This window comes from Cervus elaphus, chromosome 31 (assembly GCF_910594005.1).
Source record: "Cervus elaphus chromosome 31, mCerEla1.1, whole genome shotgun sequence".
Taxonomy (NCBI): domain Eukaryota; kingdom Metazoa; phylum Chordata; class Mammalia; order Artiodactyla; family Cervidae; genus Cervus; species Cervus elaphus.
Window position 1 is genome coordinate 6264064 of NC_057845.1, and position 18362 is coordinate 6282425.

An 18362-nucleotide genomic window follows, 5' to 3' on the forward strand; every position below is an offset into this window, starting at 1 on the left:
GGGGCAGAACTCTGCCCCATGTGAGACCTTCCTTTATGAGGAATCTCTCTCCATCACAGGGGAGCTGATGGTGGGGGACCACAAATGTGTCCTCAGTGGAAAAGGGCCAAGTTGGAAAAAGCATGACTAGGTCTTTCAGTGTTTTAGGGGTGTGTTTTAAAAAAATTATCTGCAGAACTTGAAAAACTTGTCTGACAGCCCAGGTTTTATGAGAGACTGTGCACCATTTGGGGAAGTTTGTTGATTTTAAGGTGAAAGGTGAACACAGGAAGGACAGGGTGGTACATATCCCCATGATTTTCACAAGTCTGCCTTTTGGGGCTTGTCCGGAGCTTTCAATTTCTCAATCTTGGGCCTTCATCATCTGTGACTCATGGGTTCTGTGTGTAGCACTCAGCCTAAAAGCTAAGAAAGGTGTTTCTTTGAACTGGGAACACCTGCAAGGTCTCATCCTTCTATGTCCTCATATTTGGTAATATATGATCCTTGCAGAATAATAGTAGCACCTTCTTTTTATCTTAGATTCATACCTTTGGGACATAGGCGCTCAGTATAAAATCATTGCAGCAGCAACAATGACAAGAATAATAATAGTAGCTCACCCTGGAAGGGTACTTGCTATATGGCAGGCACTGTTCTGAACCCTTGACATGTATTAACTGATTTGAATCCTCAAGAGAATCTTGTGTGGCAGGATTCTAATCCTATTACTATTTTCATTTTCCAGATGGAACCTGCCACAGAAAATTTAAGTAACTTGCCGGAGGTTATTTGGGTGGTAAATGGTAGGACATGCATCCAGGGAGATGCTACAGGGATCTTCAACATCCAGTTCTTTGTTCTTAATTGTTGCATTGAAGACCCAGAAATAAGGTTCTCACAAATCTAATCGATTATATCACGTGCGTGCCGAGTCACTTCAGTCATGTCCGACTCATTGCGAACCGGTGGACTGTAGCCCGCCGGGCCCCTCTGTCCATGGGATTCTCCAGGCAAGAGTACTGGGGTGAGTTGCCATGCCCTCCTCCAGGGAATCTCCCCAACTCCTGGATAAAACCCGCATCTCTTATGCCTCCTGCATTGGCAGGTGAGTTCTTTACCATCTGCTTTACTATAGAGATGCCTGTATTTTGTCTTGGAAACTGCTCAAGAATGCCAATATCAGAGGCCATAAACTTTTCATGCAAGACTCTAAGTCCTAAGCCAGGGAGCTCAATTTGTGTTACCTGACACTTTGAGGTGGGCTGGAGGTGGAGAATGAGCTATATAAATAGCTGCTAAGGCAGTGGTCTCCAGGGGGTGCTTGTATATACCTTGGAGAAGAGTTTAGGATGACAGGTTCTTTGAAGGCTTCTTGTGTTTTGAATTTCATCAGACTCAGTTCTTTAGACTCTTAGAGCCAAACTAGTTGAGACTCATTCAGGTTCAGTCTTGGGAGGATGGAGGTCAGTTTTATGGGTGAGAGATGCTGCTGGTTTTGCTTTTCTTAATCATTTTTTAATTGTCCCTCTATTGTGTGTGTGTGTGTGTGTGTGTGTGTGTGTGTGTGTTGGGGAGAGTAGTCTGGGGCGGGGGATGTTTGTGACAGAGCAAAGCCAGGAGGTCAGTAGGGAACTAGTCCATGGTGGGATTAGGCTGAGGAAATTAACTTTCTTGGATTTCTTGAAGACAGCATCAACTCCAGTGGGATCTCCCCTTGCTGGCTGCCACTCCCAGGACTGGGGCCGCATGTTCTCCGAATTGCATCTGCCAGTTTTGAGACTTAATATCAGAGTGTTGGAAGCCAGGAGGAAAAGGAAACTGTTAATATGGGCAAAGCCCTGCAAAACTCGCTGTTAATGTGATAAATGGCGTTTCTTTTTATCCATATAGTTACAGACCCACAGGAAATTGAAAAATAATACCGAGTGGCCCTGTGTACCTATCACCCATTGGTGATGTCTCACTTAACTACAGTGGGTTTTCCAGAGCAGGAAGTTGATTTTGGCACTATGCAATCAGCAAAACTACACAGCATACTGGGATTTCATCTGTTTTTACGTGTACGGGCTTTTCTTGTTGTTGTTGGGACTTAGTGTATATAATTTGACCATTGTTTCTTGCTAGGCTGGAGAACCTCTGACTAAGACTGTAATAAATATTTTACAGACACATGATTTTTAGTTGAACGCTGTTCGCCTAAAGTGTTGTTAACTCAGCAAACAGTTGAATGGAATGCGAATTCCAGCAGCTGAGTGTTGGAATAAGAACCAAGTCATTTGGTTATTTTCATTTAGGATCTTGAACTCTTGGGGGGGATATTAGCTTCATTTTTTGCTGTCTTTACAGAGGCAGGATATTTTCTAGAGATAAAGTATAGTTCAAGGTCATTGTGTCATATGAAGAGCTCCTGGAGTGAATGATAAACAGATGTTGTTATCTCTGGTAAGGTTGGGGAGAGATTGGTTAATCAGATAAAATGTATGGACTGATGGGACTCAAAGATCATGGATGCAATTTCATGATAACTGTTAGAGTGGATCTACTTTTCAGATGACAGCCCAGGAGTAGGCTGGGGCTAAATGTCGACCTTCCGGCGGGCTGTGATCAAGTGCTTCTGCCTCCGTGATCTCATCACGCCTTGTTGAGACTTCCAGTTAGCCTCTGTCACTATCTGCCCCGGATCTGAGCTGTTTGTGGAGGTGCCTGTCTTTCCAACTAGACTAGGAATTCTTTGTGGGCAGGGACTGTCTAATACGGGGGCTTCCCAGGTGACGCCAGTGGTAAGAATCTGCCTGCAAATGCAGGAGACGCAAGAGGTACGGGTTTGATCCCTGGGTCGGGACGATCCCCTGGAGGAGGAAAGGGCCCCCCACTCTAATATTCTTGCCTCGAAACTCCCATGGGCAGAGGAGCCTAGCAGGCTATAGTCCAAGGGGTCGCAAACAGAGTGAGCAATGCACACATTTTTTGACTTTTCCTCCCTAGATCAAGCAAAGTGCTTATAGCACGGGGGATCTGTATTCCTCTGCCTCTCGCAACTTCCAGACTATTCCTCATCCTAGTCTCACTTCTTTATCCAGGCATCTATCTGTTTGCATGTATGTACATTTGAAACCCATAAGGTGAAAGCCTTGATAGATTATTGTGTAATTTGGGGCCACCATGAGTCAGACTGGCCTTACTTCTCTTGGAACAGCATTAAAACTGCCTGAGAGCTCCATTGATTTTTTTTTTTTTCTTCAAGAAAGCAGTGGAAAGTTTTGTTTGTTTTTTTCCCTATAGTATAAAGATTTTTGAAAAAGTATACTCATCTTTTGTACGTAACTGTTAACACCTGGGGAAATTATTTAAATTTCTTCTGACTCACGGCTGCCTTTGGGAGTTGGGCTTTTAAAGGGAGTTGGCAGGGGTCTGTAACTCTGGCTTTTCCAAGGCTGTGGAGCCTTGCATTCTTTGAGACCTACGGAAAAATAAGGTTTTCGGTCACCTTTCCTAAAAGGGCAGTAGGTGTGACGCAAAGTACTATGTCTTGTGGGTCATTTAAGAAGAACTGTTAGTTGCTGAGTCATGTCCGACTCTTTGTGACCCCATGAATGTAGCCCACCAGAGGACAGGCTCCTCTGTCCATGGAATTCTCCAGGCAAGAATACTGGAGTGGGTTGCTAGTCCCTTCTCCAGGGGATCTTCCCGACCCAGGGATGGAACCCAGGTCTCCTGCGGGTGGAGTCTTTACAATCTGAGTCAACAGGGAAGCCCCTGGGGGTCATTTGCTTATAACGAAATGGAAAGAAGTTCTAAAAGAAACATACAAAATGGTGTTACTGAAGAGATACCAGAAGATGACACGGGGTAGCCAAGGAAGGTGGTAGAAAAATCAGGAAGGGATGCTAGTCTCACATTCTTCAGAGGCCCGGGTAGTCTGTAGTTTTTGCTTTTCTCTAGGAGGCTCTGCTGTTTTTTTTCTTACCTCCTCTAGCAGAGTGACTGCCTTGCTTGATCTGGTTGCTCCCATTCTCAGGTTTACATGGCCTTGACTTAATACAATGTTTCTCCTTCAGGGCTTTTGCAGGCTTTCTTTTAGATAACATCTTGATCTCCCAGTGTCTCAATTCCAGGCTTTTAAGTCCGAGTCTGTTGGGCCATGTAGAGTCATGTTTGCACCTCTGGTCTACCTGGCTCTTGCTGGGATGCCGGGGTCATTAGTGCTTTGGGTGGTCCCAGACACGCCCAGGCAGGCTCTCAAGAAGGCAGAGTTGGTGGGAGGCAGTGATTGGCATGGCTACCATATCCCAGTCAAGGAACAATTCACCATTGTGTCTGTTTGGCTCTTGGTTGCATTACGAAAGTAGAGGCCATACCTTTTTGGACTTGTCTTAGCCTCCAGCTTTTCCCAGTTGAAGTTTTAGGTCTAGGCAGTCGACTGAGGAAGAGGTACAGAATTGCTAGTTTGTCTGTAGGTAATGAAGAGCTGGTTATAACACTAATTAAAACCAGGATTAGTTGGATACCTGGCCAATCAATATTTCACTTAAGAAGTATTTTAATTCATGCCTTTGAATGAAATGAATGCATTTGAATTTGTCTTTTTACATGCCCTTCCTTACTTTTTGTTTTCTTAACTTAGACTTGAAAAAAAATTCATACAGATTGTTCAGCAATTCCAGTTCTAGTGCCAAGAACTTCGGTTGTTTGTTGAAGTCTTTGGATGGCAAGGCTACAGCGACAGAGTGGCAAGAAGGAGAAAAGGTGTGGGCAAAGACTTGAAGGCCACATTTCCCCACTAACTAGCTGCATTACCTTGGTAACCTGGTTCTCTGAAGCTCAGTTTTTTTATCTGTAAAACGGAGTAAGAAAAACATCCATCTTTTAATGTTGAGAGGATTTGATGAGATGCTATATTGAATAATATATTATTTAACATAACATCTCATTGAATTTTATGTCATGAAATGTTGTATCAAATCAATAATGAATTTAGTTCAGTCACACAGTCATGTCCGACTCTTTGTGACCCCATGAACCGCAGCACGCCAGGCCTCCCTGTCCATCACCAACTCCTGGAGTTCACTCAAACTCATGTCCATCAAGTTAGTGATGCCATCCAACCACCTCATCCTCTGTTATCCCCTTCTCCTCCTGCCTTCGATCTTTCCCAGCATCACAGTCTTTTCCAGTGAGTCAGTTCTTTGCATCAGGTGGCCAAATTATTGGAGTTTCAGCTTCAGCATCAGTCCTTCCAATGAACACCCAGGACTGATCTCCTTTAGGATGGACTGGTTGGATCTCCTTGCTATCCAAGGGACCCTCAAGAGTCTTCTCCGGCACCACAGTTCAAAAGCATCAATTCTTCAGCGCTCAGCTTTCTTTATAGTCCAACTCTCACATCCATACATGACTACTGGAAAAACCATAGCTTTGACTAGACAGACCTTTGTTGGCAAAGTAATGTCTCTGCTTCTTAATATGTGTCTAGGTTGTTTATAGCTTTTCTTCCAAGGAGCAAGTGTCTTTTAATTTCATGGCTGCAGTCACCATCTGTAGTGATTTTGGAACCCCCCCAAAATAAAGCTTGTCACTGTTTCCATTGTTTCCCCATCTATTTGCCATGAAGTGATGAGACTGGATGCCATGATCTTAGTTTTCTTAATATTGAGTTTTAATCCAATTTTTTCACTCTCTTCTTTCACTGTCATCAAGACGCCCTATCATCAAGACTTCCTCGCTTTCTTCAGTAAGGGTGTTGTCTATGTATCTGAGGTTATTGATATTTCTGCCAGCAATCTTAATTCCAGCTTGTGCTTCATCCAGCCTGGCATTTTGCTTGATGTACTCTGCATATAAGTTAAATAAGCAGGGCGACAATATACAGCCTTGACACACTCCTTTCCCAATTTGGAACCAGTCTGTTGTTCCATGTCCGGTTCTAACTGTTGCTTCTTCACCTGCATACAGATTTCTCAGGAGGCAGGTCAGGTGGTCTGGTATTTCCATCACTTTAAGAATTTTCCACAGTCAGTTGTGATCCATACAGCCAAAGGCTTTGGCATAGTCAATAAAGCAGAAGTAGAATTATACTGAATTAAAGTGAATTTTATATCATCCAGTATTATTATATTATTTGAAAGGTACTTGTGGGCTTCCCTGGTGGCTCAGCCGGTAAAGCGTCTGCCTGCAATGTGGGAGACCGGGGTTCAGTCCCTGGGTCAGGAAGATCCCCTGGAGGAGAAAATGGCAACCCACTCCACTACTCTTGCCTGGAAAATTTCCATGGACTGAAGAGCCTGGTAGGCTACAGTCCATGGGGTCGCAAAGAGTCGGACATGACTGAGTGACTTCACTTTCACTTTTAGGTACTCAGGATATATGAGTGAAATTCACTGAGGTCTTGCTCCCTGGAGCTTATGTTTTAGTACCTGCTGTCACTTCTCTAATTTAGAAATCAAAAAAGAGTGGTTTCCTTACCTTTTTTCCAATTCTATAAACATTTAGAAGTTCCAATTCTTATTAAAAGTAATACTGTGTAGCAGGCAGGTGGACTAATCTGTCTTTTGAAAACCAGGGTATTTGAATGCATATGTATGTGAGAACATAATCAAAAGCCATTACGAGTCAATGAAATGTCTGCATGCATTGAGAAAGGTCTGTATTTCAAGGGAAAAGTTAAATGAGCTTTATTTGAGTTCAGGGGATAAATAAAATTTGTGAGAGACCTTTCTGAGCAGGTATCTTGTCTGATGACCCAAGGAAAGAACATTCCTACTTATGCAGGGGGTAACTCACTTTGTTTTTGTAAAATAAAAGTGAAGTTTCTTAATGGCTTTTAATAACCCTGAATGTCCCAGTGAATTTAAGTTTGGACAATTTCAGATAACACCTCTGTTTAATTGCTGTTTTACTCTTCTCTTGGGCTGTGTAGCATATTCTCAAGACATAAAGTCCTCCATTTTTTAAGACTTTCACATTTTGCAACCTTTGTTATGGGAAATAGAAACTTTTGGAGGCAGGCTGATTTAGATGGAAGGAAATATTTTCTTCCCCCAGTGGATCCAAATAAGTCATTCTCCCTGCCAGAGGAAGCAATTTCCTTTCTTTGCCTTGGGATTGGAAGCAATAATATATTGGATACAATGATTTCATCTAGTTGACCTAAACTTTAATTTATTCTTTGTTTAGCATTTTGTTATGTACGCTAAATCCACTGTAGTTTGAAATTGTACAAAGAATTTAAGGATATGCTGGTTGAAATTTTAAAGACAGTTTTTATCTAAGCCAGTATAAAAAATAATTTCATTGTTCTGTGGGGGTATCAATGTCATGTCTAAAATGTTAAAGACCCATGATAATAGAAAGTTAGTACTTTTTTATTGGGCTTCCCTGGTGGCTCAGTGGTAAAGAATCCATCTGCCAATGCAGTAGACTCCGGTTCAATCCCTGGGTCAGGAAGATCCCCTGGAGAAAGAAATGGCAACCCATTCCATTGTTCTAGTCTGGGAAATCCTGTGGACAGAGAAACCTGGTGGGCTGTAGTCCATGGTGTTGCGAAAGAGTCGGACACAACTTAGTGACTCAACAACATCAAAAAGTACTTATTAGCAGACTTAGTATTAATGGGGAAGTGAGAAGGTATTAATGAGGAAAGCATCCAGTTCCATCTCGTGGAATTAATGTTGGCTTTGCTAGTTCTTTGCAGTTTCTGGCAGAGTGTCTTTAATGGTTTGAGAAGAGACAGAAGTTGGGGACAAGAGATGCTGATGTTTACATTTCTGTTTTTCTTTGTCAGTGACATGGGGTAAGTGATCAGCTCCATAGTTTCACAGCACACCGAGTTGTCCCAAATGGCTGGTTATTGTAATTGGTACAACTTTTCTCCTGCACTGAGGCAATATCAGGTAATCTTCAGATCTAGGAACAGTGAATGCTGCTTGGAAGCTGCTTCAGCAGGAATCTGGGCTTCCCCAGTGGCTCAGCAGTAAAGAATCTGCCTGCAGTGCGGAAGACCCGGGTTCGATCCCTGGGTCAGGAAGACCCCCTGGAGAAGGGAATGGCAACCCACTCCAGTATTCTTGCCTGGAGAATCCCATGGACATGGGAGCCTGGCAGGCTACAGTCCACAGGGTTGCCAAAAGGCAGACATGAGTTGAAGCAACTTGGCACTCTTGCACACACGCAGCAAGAATTTAGCAGCGATGCCACGTCCACCCCTCAGCCGTATGCCTGGCCACAGGCTTAGGCACTGGGGTGTGCGGGGGAATCGGAAGCGTGTGGGCTTCTTCCCAGGGCTGTGTTTGTTTTTGTTTTTTAGTGGATGAAAATCACATGGTGGTTTATTGAAAGAATCTGCACATTTCCACCAGTCACATAAATCACTCCCCTTGAGTGGGAAAGCAGCCCCAGGCTCTCGGAGGCCCACCTCCCCCAGTAGTCACTCATTCAGAAGGACAGCATTAAAAAGTAAGATTGTTTAGGACATTTCCAGGCCGTCGTGAAAACAGGTGCTTCCTTTGTGGGCTCAAATGAGTGAATGTATATGGTCATTTCAACCCAGTTTCCACCCTGGTTTTAAAGAACAAAGATGTTCTCTTTGCCCTGAAGATTGACATTCGCTTGCAAAGATTGGGCACTTCCTGTGACCCTGGGTCCGCTTTCTGGGGCATTGGGTGGGGGGTGGGGATGGCGGGGCAAGAAGAGACATTGGTGAGTGCTCTCCCAGGGCAGCAGGAGGGGCTCAGGATATGTTTCCGTCTGCCCACCCGCAGGAGCTTGCTTAGGTGTTTGTCAGGAACTTTCTGGTGTTTTTACCCTGCAAGTCAACAGTGGAAAAGAAGGCTGCCTTCCCTTTGTTCCCGTTCAATGTCAGCGTTGAAACCTGTTGCCTCTGTCTCTTCTGATCTACCTCTCGGGTCCTTTTCTTCCAAGAGTTTTTCACTCTCCCTGCCAGAAAGCGGCCCCGGCATCTTCACATTCTGACTTCCGGAGTGGAATGAAAGAGTTTCTTTCTGTAGGGAGAGGTTTGTTTTACACAGAGCTGCCTTTGACGGGTCAGACTTCCCTCAACAGATTTAGAACGTGGAGTGTTGGTGCCCAGCCACGGAGGAGTCATAAATTGTAATTTGAACGAAGTTTCATCGAGTCTTGGTCCTGTCACCTCACTGTTGGCAGGGGATGTTGGACATTCTGGGAAACCCAAAGCTGCTCTGGTCCATGAGATCGTACTACTTTACATTCGAGACCCCACGTTGAAATCTACAGTGTGAGCGGAAGGTATTCAGCTAGTTCACACGGTGTTCTGAAGAGTAGGAATAATGAGTCCAAATGGCTGCTAAGGAATGCTTTAAATTTTTACCTTGGTATAGTTTTACAAGTGCTAAGACCTTTTGCCGACCTTTTCTTTGTCTAAATGTTGACAGAGAGGATAAGTTAATGTGATTTCTGGTTCATTTTAGAGGAAATGACATTGAACTTTCTGGGCAATTTTTGGGCTTCCCTGGTAGCTCAGCTGGTAAAGAATCCGCCTGCAATGCAGGAGACCCCAGTTCCATTCCTGGGTCAGAAAGACCCGCTGGAGAAGGGAAAGGCTACCCACTCCAATATTCTGGCCTGGAGAATTCCATGGACTGTATAGTCCATGGGGTCGCAAAGAGTCGGACATGACTGAGTGACTTAATTTCTGGTTTGAAAAAAAAGGCTAATTGAAGCAAATCTGACAAAATGTAATGTGTTCATTTTGGGTGGCAGGTATAAAGATGTTTATATATTGATCTCTACTTCTTTTTTCCAAAGGAAAGAAAAAAAAGGGAAGGGAAAGGGAAGAGAGAAGAAAAGCAGAAAAGCAAATTAATGCATGGACCCTTATCAGTGCTTTAAAAATTATTTTAATTTTTTGTTGACGTGTAGTTGATGTACAGTATTACGTAAGTTGCAAGTGTACAGTATCGTGATTCACAAGTTTAAAGTTTATACTCCATTTGTAGTTACTATAAAATATTGGCTGTATTTCCTGTGTTGTACAACATATCCTTACATCTTATTTTATACGTAATAGCTTGTTCCTCCTAATTCCCCATCCCTGTCTTGCTCCTCCTTGCTTCCTGGTCCCGCCGGTAACCACCAAAGTTTGTTCTCTGGCTGCATCTGTGAGTCTTTTTCCTTTTTGTTACATTTGCTAGTGTGTTGTATTTTTTAGGTTTAACCTATCAGTGGTGTCCCCCAGTATTTGTTTTTCTGTGTCTGATTTACTTCAGTTACTATAATACTCCTCAGTCCGCCCACGTTGTTGCAGATGGTGAGATCTCATTCTTTTTTAGGGCCGAGTAATATTCCGTCATATATATTTACCTCGTCTTCTTAGTTATCCATCCCTTGGTGAACACTTAGGTTGCTCCCGTGTCTTGGCTGTTGTAAATAACACTGCCCTGAGCACTGGAGTGCATGTATGTTTTTGTATTAGTGTTTTGGGGCGTGTTTTTTTTTTTTTGATATATGTCTAGGAATGGGACTGCTGGATTATATGGTGGTTCTGCTTTTGCTTCTTTGAGGAATCTCTGTACTGTTTTCCACATCGGCTACAACTTACATTCCCATCGACAGTGTGTGAGGGTTCCCTTTCTTCCACATCCTCTTAACAGTGCTTTTTGATGCAAAAAGACTTGTGTAAGAACTTGGTCCTGTCTGTGTGGCTTTGGCCAAGCCAACCTCCCTGCCTTAGTTTTTGTCATATTAAATGACATTTATAAGCAAGCATGATAGTGCTTTGTTGACCAATAATATCTCTTAGAAGCCAAACACTCTGCCTAGTGCATAAAAGATACCTCAACAATCCTAGTTTCCATTCATTACCTTTTCCGTTTAGCGTCACCTATCTTTAGCTGAATTGAACACAGACCCCGCCTGGTTTTCATATCGATCTTTTTTTCCTTTTTGGTGGTCTTGGTCTCTGTTGAGGTGCACAGGCTTTTTCTGTTTGCAGTGTGCAGGCTTCTCTAGTTGTGGTGCATGGGCTGAGTTACCTCCATTCATGGCAGAGGGAACTAGGAGTGGGTTGAAGCTCAACAAGAGCTTGTGTGGGAAAGGTGTGGGAGAACAGAGATTGAGGCCACAGGGCCACCACCTGCAGGGGCTTCTTGCTTGGATTTTATTTGCATGCGACAGTCAGCGACATACTCAAACTACAAAACTGGCTTCTCTCCTCCTCTAAAGAGACTTCATTAGTCGTATTTTGCAGAGAAGATGGAAAATAATAGTGTATCTGTTACTTTGATTACAATTCCCATCATATAATAATTAACTGCTAGCTGTAATTATAGGACTTCCTCTAATTTCCCTTAGCACCTTGGGGACCTCTATTAGCCTATATCCCAATCAATTTTGCAGCCGTTAAGGAGCGAGGGGAAAAAAAAGGCATATTGCTGTTGAATTTTAAATACAGAGGGGAGAATGCTCCATCTATTTGCACTCCACTTGTCTGTCTAATTTTCCTTCAGTTTATAAGGCTCCCCGCCTCTGCCCAGGCCCTCTTTTGCTGGCGAGCTAATGCAGGCATGTAGCGTGTTGTTTTTCTAATTAGGACATCCTCTCACAGATAGCTGTTAATGAATTCTGTGTATCCCGCGTCCTTTTGGTAACCTCTCAAATTCGGATAGCAAACATTTTCAGCTGACAGCCAAGGGAACACGTGTCCCCTCCCCAAGATAGATGTCTCAGTCAATATTTATTCTCCTGTCTGCCACCTTTTACTACCCGCTTGTCCTCCCGGTAAGTTCATTTATGTAGAGAGATGTAATCACATTTGTTTTTTCAGTTGGGTTGAAGAATCAGTTCTCCTGTCCTAGCAAATACAAGGAAGGGTCTCCTCTCTGCCTCTTTGGCATACTGGGTGACTTGCTGTGTTTGGATAACCCTTGCCTCTCTCCGCTGTTTTTGCAAAAGCCCTTCTTACCGACATATCGCCTGCATCCCTGCCCCAGGGACCAGCTTCGCTCTGGAGGTGAGCGGTGATCTGTGTCGGGGTATTTGTTACTTCGCTGGAAGTAGCCCCTTGAGAAGCAGGGCCGTCTCCAGACAGACAGCTCAGTCTTATTAGTTTTGAAATAAGGTCTGTAGCTGGTGGGTAAGAACTGGGATCACTCCACACCGTGGAAGAAGAAACCCAAGGCTTACAAAGTGAGGTTGTGGAGGGGTGATTGCCCAGTGCTGGCGGCCAAGTCATCGACACTGTGAGCCCTGAATTGACTCGTGTGTGTGTGTGTGTGTGTGAATGAACTGCATTTCTTCACAGTGGTTTTGGGGTCACAGCAAAACTGAACAGAAAGCTCAGAGAGTTCCCACACACCTCTTGCCCCTCATCCCTGCCCTAATCCCCAGCCATTTTCATCATCAACATATCAACACCTCCCCTCCATCCCCCACCCCAGAGTGGTACATTTGTGAACCTGAATCTGTGAACCTGTTTCAACACGTCATTATCACGCGGAGTCCATGGTTGTACATTCTTTGTGTTCCAGGTTCTGGGAGTTTGGACAAGTGTGTAATGATCTGTATCCAGCGTTATGGTATCCTGCAAGTGAGTTTCACTGCCCTAAATGTCCTCTGTGCTCCACCTAATTTCCCATCTCCTCCCCAGTCTCTGGCCATCTCTGATCTTTTTATTGTCTCTGTAGTTTTGCCTTTTCCAGAATGTCATATAATTGGACGTGTGGTATGTAGCCTTTTCTGATCATCTTACTTTATGCATTTCAGGCTCTTCTGTGTCTTTTTGTGGTTTGATAGTTCATTTCTTTTTAGCGCTGAATGATATTCTATTGTATGGTGTACCCTAGTTTATTTATCCAGTCACATAGTAAAGAATGTCTTGGTTGCTTCCAGGGTTTGGCAATTATGAATAAAGATGCCATAAACATTCATGAGCAGATTTTTATGTGGATGTAATATATACATATCTTGATATATGTTTAAGGAAGTTTTATTCTTCTGAGGTGCTTGATGGTATACTATTTGAAAAATATAAAAGAAGAAAAATTTAAAAATTCAGTACAAGCCCATTTATTAATTTAACGTAGTAAAACATGTGAGATTGGAGCTGTCTTGGAAAATGTAGGACACATGGTAATTTTATACTATAATAGTGGTGAAGACTGGCAAGATTTAGGGGCATTCTAAATGCTGGCTCAGTTTCCATGAAAATTGCTTCTTAAGTTGAATTTTTATGATAATCAACATTCAAACAAACACTGTCAGCTTTGCAGAATGCTGATTTGGAAGTCCCTTGAGCAACTTACCTTCAGGTACTGAAACTCTCCTGTAAAAAATCCGGGTATACGTTAGCCATGACCCTTGGTGCTGGTGAAGGGGAATCATCCATGTGGAATTCAGCAGATTGGGTGCGTGCATATTTTATAATGCCTGATGTCACTGCCCTGGTGGTAGGAGCGTTTGTCTCTCCAGGGTGTCTTCTGGCAGGAGTAGAGGTTGCTGCTGGGGAGGTGGGGGCTTGTGGAGTAGCCCCCTGAATAGTAGCACCAGAAGAGGACATAAGTTGATCCAGGTATCCTACTGCTTTTCATTATTCTCTTTATATATATATATTTTAAAGAACATTCATAGGTTTCTTGTGAATTTTTTAAATGAGGCCACCAGGCTCCTCTGTCCATGGGATTTTCCAAGCAAGAATACTGGAGTAGGCTGCCATGCCCTCCTCCAGGGGATGTTCCCGACCCAGTGTTCGAACCGGTGCCTTCTGCATTGCAGGTAGAATCTTTGCTGCTGAGCCACTGGGTCAGCCTAAATATGTGTGTGTGTGTGTATATATATATATATATACATATATATATATGTATATATATATATATATATATATATATATATAAAACTGCTAATCCCAAACTCCCAATCCATCCCCCCCCAACCGCCCTCCCCCTTGGCAATCACAAATCTGTTCTGTCCATGAGTCTGTTTCTGTGTGGTAGATTTGTGTTGTACTTTAGGTCCATGTTTAAGTGATATTATATGTTATTTTTCTTTCTCTGACTTACTTCACTTAGTATGGCAATCTCTAGGTTATCCTTGTTGCTGCAAGTGGCATGACTTCATTCTTTTTCATGGCAGAGTAATATTCCATTGTGTGTGTGTGTGTGTGTGTGTGTGTGTGTGTGTGTGTACGTATACACAAATCATCTCTTTTTATTCTGTCCTCATTATTCTTTTTTCTTGTTTTGATGGCACCACACAGCTTGTGGGATGTGGGATCTTAGTTCCCTGGCCAGGTGTTGAACCTGGACCCTTGGCAGTGAAAGCATAGAGTCCTAACCACTGGGCTGCCAGGGGATTCCCTCATTATTCATTTTTAGCAAGGCAAACATACCATAAGTCAACTTAAAATGATCTTTTCATGATTTCTGTGAATGGGCCTATATGCCTAGCCACTTTAAAAAAATTTTAAATATCTATTGTTCCCTTTTGTGGAAGAGCTGGTCCATAGCAAGAGTACACATGAAGGCTTGTATGCTGCTGCTGCTGCTGCCAAGTCACTTCAGTCGTGCGACCCCCTAGACGGCAGCCCACCAGGCTCCGCCGTCCCTGGGATTCTCCAGGCAAGAACAGTGGAGTGGGTTGCCATTTCCTTCTCCAATGCATGAAAGTGAAAAGTGAAAGTGAAGTCGCTCAGTCCTGTCTTAGCGACCCCATGGTCTACAGCCCACCAGGCTCCTCCGTCCATGGGATTTTCCAGCCAAGAGTACTGGAGTGGGTTGCCATTGCCTTCTCCGAAGGCTTGTATAACCTATGTCTAAGTATAGAAATTTATAAAAAGTTGTAAGTCACGCTAATAAATTATAAAATAAAAGTTGTTTTAGTCTCCTCCCTTGACAAATAAGCTTTCATAGTGATCTGGGAAAACTGGATTCAGATTTCGAATGATTCGACTCCTTAAAATACCAGAAGGAATCTGGAGGTGAGGAGCAGCCCGCCTCCAGCCCATGGCTCATCATTACCTTCCCACCCCGGCTCCATCTTGGAGCATGGATACCGCAACCTACATAAGCAGGCTCCCTCTGCAAACCCCGTGGATGCCCTGCTCTGCTGTCTGCCCTGCAGAACACACAGGCTCTGCCCCCACCTTGGGTGGGACAGAACCAAGAAAGTCTTCCAAGGGGATTTGCTCTAGGGCCGGGGTACCTGGGTGTGTTCTGGAGAGGGCTGGGGATGGCATCCATCCATGGCTGCTGCTGGGGGTCAGAGGAGGCCCTCTGATGTGAGTACCCACTTCTGGCCCTTTGCCCTGGTATTGGAGATGATTCTGCAAAAAGGGATCCGGAGTTCTTGCTACCAGAGTCTTAGGGCTTTGGTTTTGATCTTAGAAAAGTTCAGTTCAGTTCGGTCGCTCAGTCGTGTCCACCTCTTTGTGACCCCATGGACTGCAGCACGCCAGGCCTCCCTGTCCATCGCCAACTCCCGGAGCTTACTCAGACTCATGTCCATCGAGTCGGTGATGCCATCCAACCATCTCACCCTCTGTCATCCCCTAAAAGTTAGCCATCACTTTTCACATAATGAAAGTAGACCAAGAAGCACCCACTTTTAAATTCATTGGAATTCGGCAGCATGCAGTTCAAAGGCTGCTATTATCAGGTGGATGCCATTGTGTTCTGTCAGAGTCGTTTAGAAAGCTCTCGACTTGATCAGATATTGCAGTAGACATTGATGGAAGTTTTTTTGCTTCGTTTTTTGTCTTTTTTTTACTTTTCAGGAACCGTAATGAAGTTGTTGCCTAAAAACTAATTCTTGGCATTGGATCCCAGGGATCACAGTTTCCTTTGAGCTAATGTAATGATTCACCTCCTGGAATCTCCTTAATGGTATTCTTAATGCTCGCAACATCTGTGATTGTCTAGATGTTCCCATGTTCTTAATTCTTGCTTTGAAGAGGATTCTCATGAGATGAGCTCATTTCAGTACATAGGAATAGTCAAAATCAAGGTCAAGTTTAAATTGGAAGGGGTATTTCTAAAAAGTAGAAGAGTGAAGTTCTCATGATGAAGCGTTTGTCATTTTTGGTAATAATAGTATAAAGGTTTTACAAAATGAGTGAAGTTCTCAAAATACTTCGGAGATGTGTGGACAGTGAACCAAGTTGGATTCCTGAGGTCCTGTTCTCCTGAGATTTGAGTGTATTAAAGCAGTGCTTTGCTTTTATATCCTGAGTAATTTAATCAAGATGGAAAATATAGTGTCCATTAAAAGCAGAGACATTACTTTGCCAACAAAGATCTGTCTAGTCAAAGCTACGGTTTTTCCAGTAATCATATATGGATGTGAGAGTTGGACACTAAAGAAAGCTGAGTGCTGAAGAATTGATGCTTTTGAACCGTGGTGTTGGAGAAGACTCTTGAGAGTTCCTTGGACTGCAAGGAGATCCAATCAGTCCATCCTGAAGGAGATCAGTCCTGAATATTCATTGGAAGGACTGATGCTGAAGCTAAAACTCCAATACTTTGGCCACCTGATGCGAAGAACTGACTCACTGGAAAAGACCCTGATGCTGGGAAAGATTGAGGGCAGGAGGAGAAGAGGACGACAGACGATGAGATCTTTGGATAGCATCACTGACTCAGTGGACATGAGTTCGAGTAAACTCCAGGAGTTGGTGATGGACAGGGAGGCCTGGCGTGCTGCAGTCCATGGGGTCGCAAGGAGTCGGACATGACGGAGCAACTGAACTGAACTGAACTGAACTGAGTGCCGTATGTAGAGAGTTGGGCACTCAGATTGGGTAATGTGACTTCTCACCAAGAGCAGAGGACTCACCAGTTCTCTTACTCTTGCTTTGCAAAGAGTTTGTTTCAAAGACTATAAAATAATTTCTCTTGTCTTGAGTTAAAAAAAAATTTTTTGGCTGTGTTATAGGCTTGTGGCATCTCAGTTCCTTGACCAGCTATCGAATTCACGCCCCCTGCAGGGGAAGCACAAAGTCTCAAACACTGGACTGACAGGGAAACTTCTAAAAAAGTGTTTCTGATAAGATAAAAAAAAAAAAGGATCTAAGATGAGGAAGCTTGTACAGAAAACAGATATGTTCCAGGGTTGTTTTTTTCCACCCCCCCACTGCTAGAAGTATTCCTAACTGCCAGAGTAATGAAATAAATTTGTCATGTTGGATGTAGTGCGTGGTGGGGCACAGAATGAAGAGCCCAAAACTCAGAGTGGAGGCCTGACGTTTATGGTTATAAATGTGTACTTTAAGAATTGATTTATAAAGAGGAACACCAGCACTAAAATAGATAAGTTGAAGCTTGTTCTCATTAAGTAGGTTAGACAGTTCATCAAATCTTGGTTCAAATCTCTCTTTCTCTCTGCTGGTTGGAAATAAGAGATTAAATGTCTGTCGTCCGCAGCAAGGGACTTTGATCATCCAGTGGCCGGTTCAGATGACTATAAAATGTAGTTGGGCAAAATGTGTATGCCTAGTGCTTAGTACAGGGGTAAGCAAACGAGGACCCAAAGTCCATATCTGGGCTACTGCCTCTTTTGTTTGTCCCTTAAGCTAAGAGTGTGTTTTACATTTTTTTTAAATGACTGGAAAAAAATCATAAGGAAAATAATACTTTGCGGTAGGAGAAAACTGTACGAAATTCAAGTTTCAGTGTACACGAATAAAGTTTTATTGGAATGCGGCCATGCTTTTTCATTCATGTATTGCCTCTGGCGGCTTTCACGCTGCAGTGGCAGAGTTGAGTAGGTGTGACAGAGACCATATGTCCTGGAAAGCCTAAAATATTTACTCTCTGTCCCTTTGCAGAACGTATTTGCTGAGCCCTGGCTTAGTGGAAGCAGCGACATGCTGCCGGCGGCCCGTGCCCTTCCTTTCATCTCATTATCTTTTCCCTAATACATGAATGAATGGATGTTTGATTATTTTGATAGATAACACTTATATAGTGCTCCCTGGTCTCCAGTTTATTTAACCTTTAACAGCTCTGTGATGTAGATACAATTATTATCTTCATTTTACAGGTAAAGAAATTGAGGCATGAGAGACACTGGCAACTATCCAAGTGAGCAGTCGAGATGGACCTTTGTTGATTCTGATTTTTATATTTAAAACAAACTCAAACAGCCCTGAAGTACAAAATAAGACCTAGAATAACTTGAGAAAGTTAGAAAACAAACAAACAAACAAAAAACAAAAAAATGCAGGCACCTTCCTTCTTGATCTTGTATACTTTTTTCATTTGCTGATGTGTTTTTTTGATTATTTTATTTCCCAAGCCCCTTCGGATGTTCTTTGTTTCCTTGAATATCCTGACTGTGTGGTCCATTCATTCAACTCAGAATTCCCGTGTCCACTGCTGTGCTAGACGCTGAGGGCACTTCTGTGAACACACCAGGAT

At 43.2% G+C, this 18362-nt stretch overlaps 1 protein-coding gene across 4 annotated transcripts in view; it reads left to right on the forward strand.

The window, feature by feature from the left end:
* TIAM1 (TIAM Rac1 associated GEF 1) overlaps positions 1-18362 on the forward strand; it is a 451497-nt gene that overhangs the window by 165371 nt on the left and 267764 nt on the right. The window contains exon 1 of one of the 4 annotated variants that reach the window (XM_043892673.1): positions 12520-12541. The exons of the other annotated variants lie outside the window; for them this stretch is intronic. The gene's annotated coding sequence lies outside the window, so the exon portion shown is untranslated. Of the gene's footprint in view, positions 1-12519; positions 12542-18362 lie in introns of those variants that run through there. 4 annotated transcript variants of the gene reach the window in all.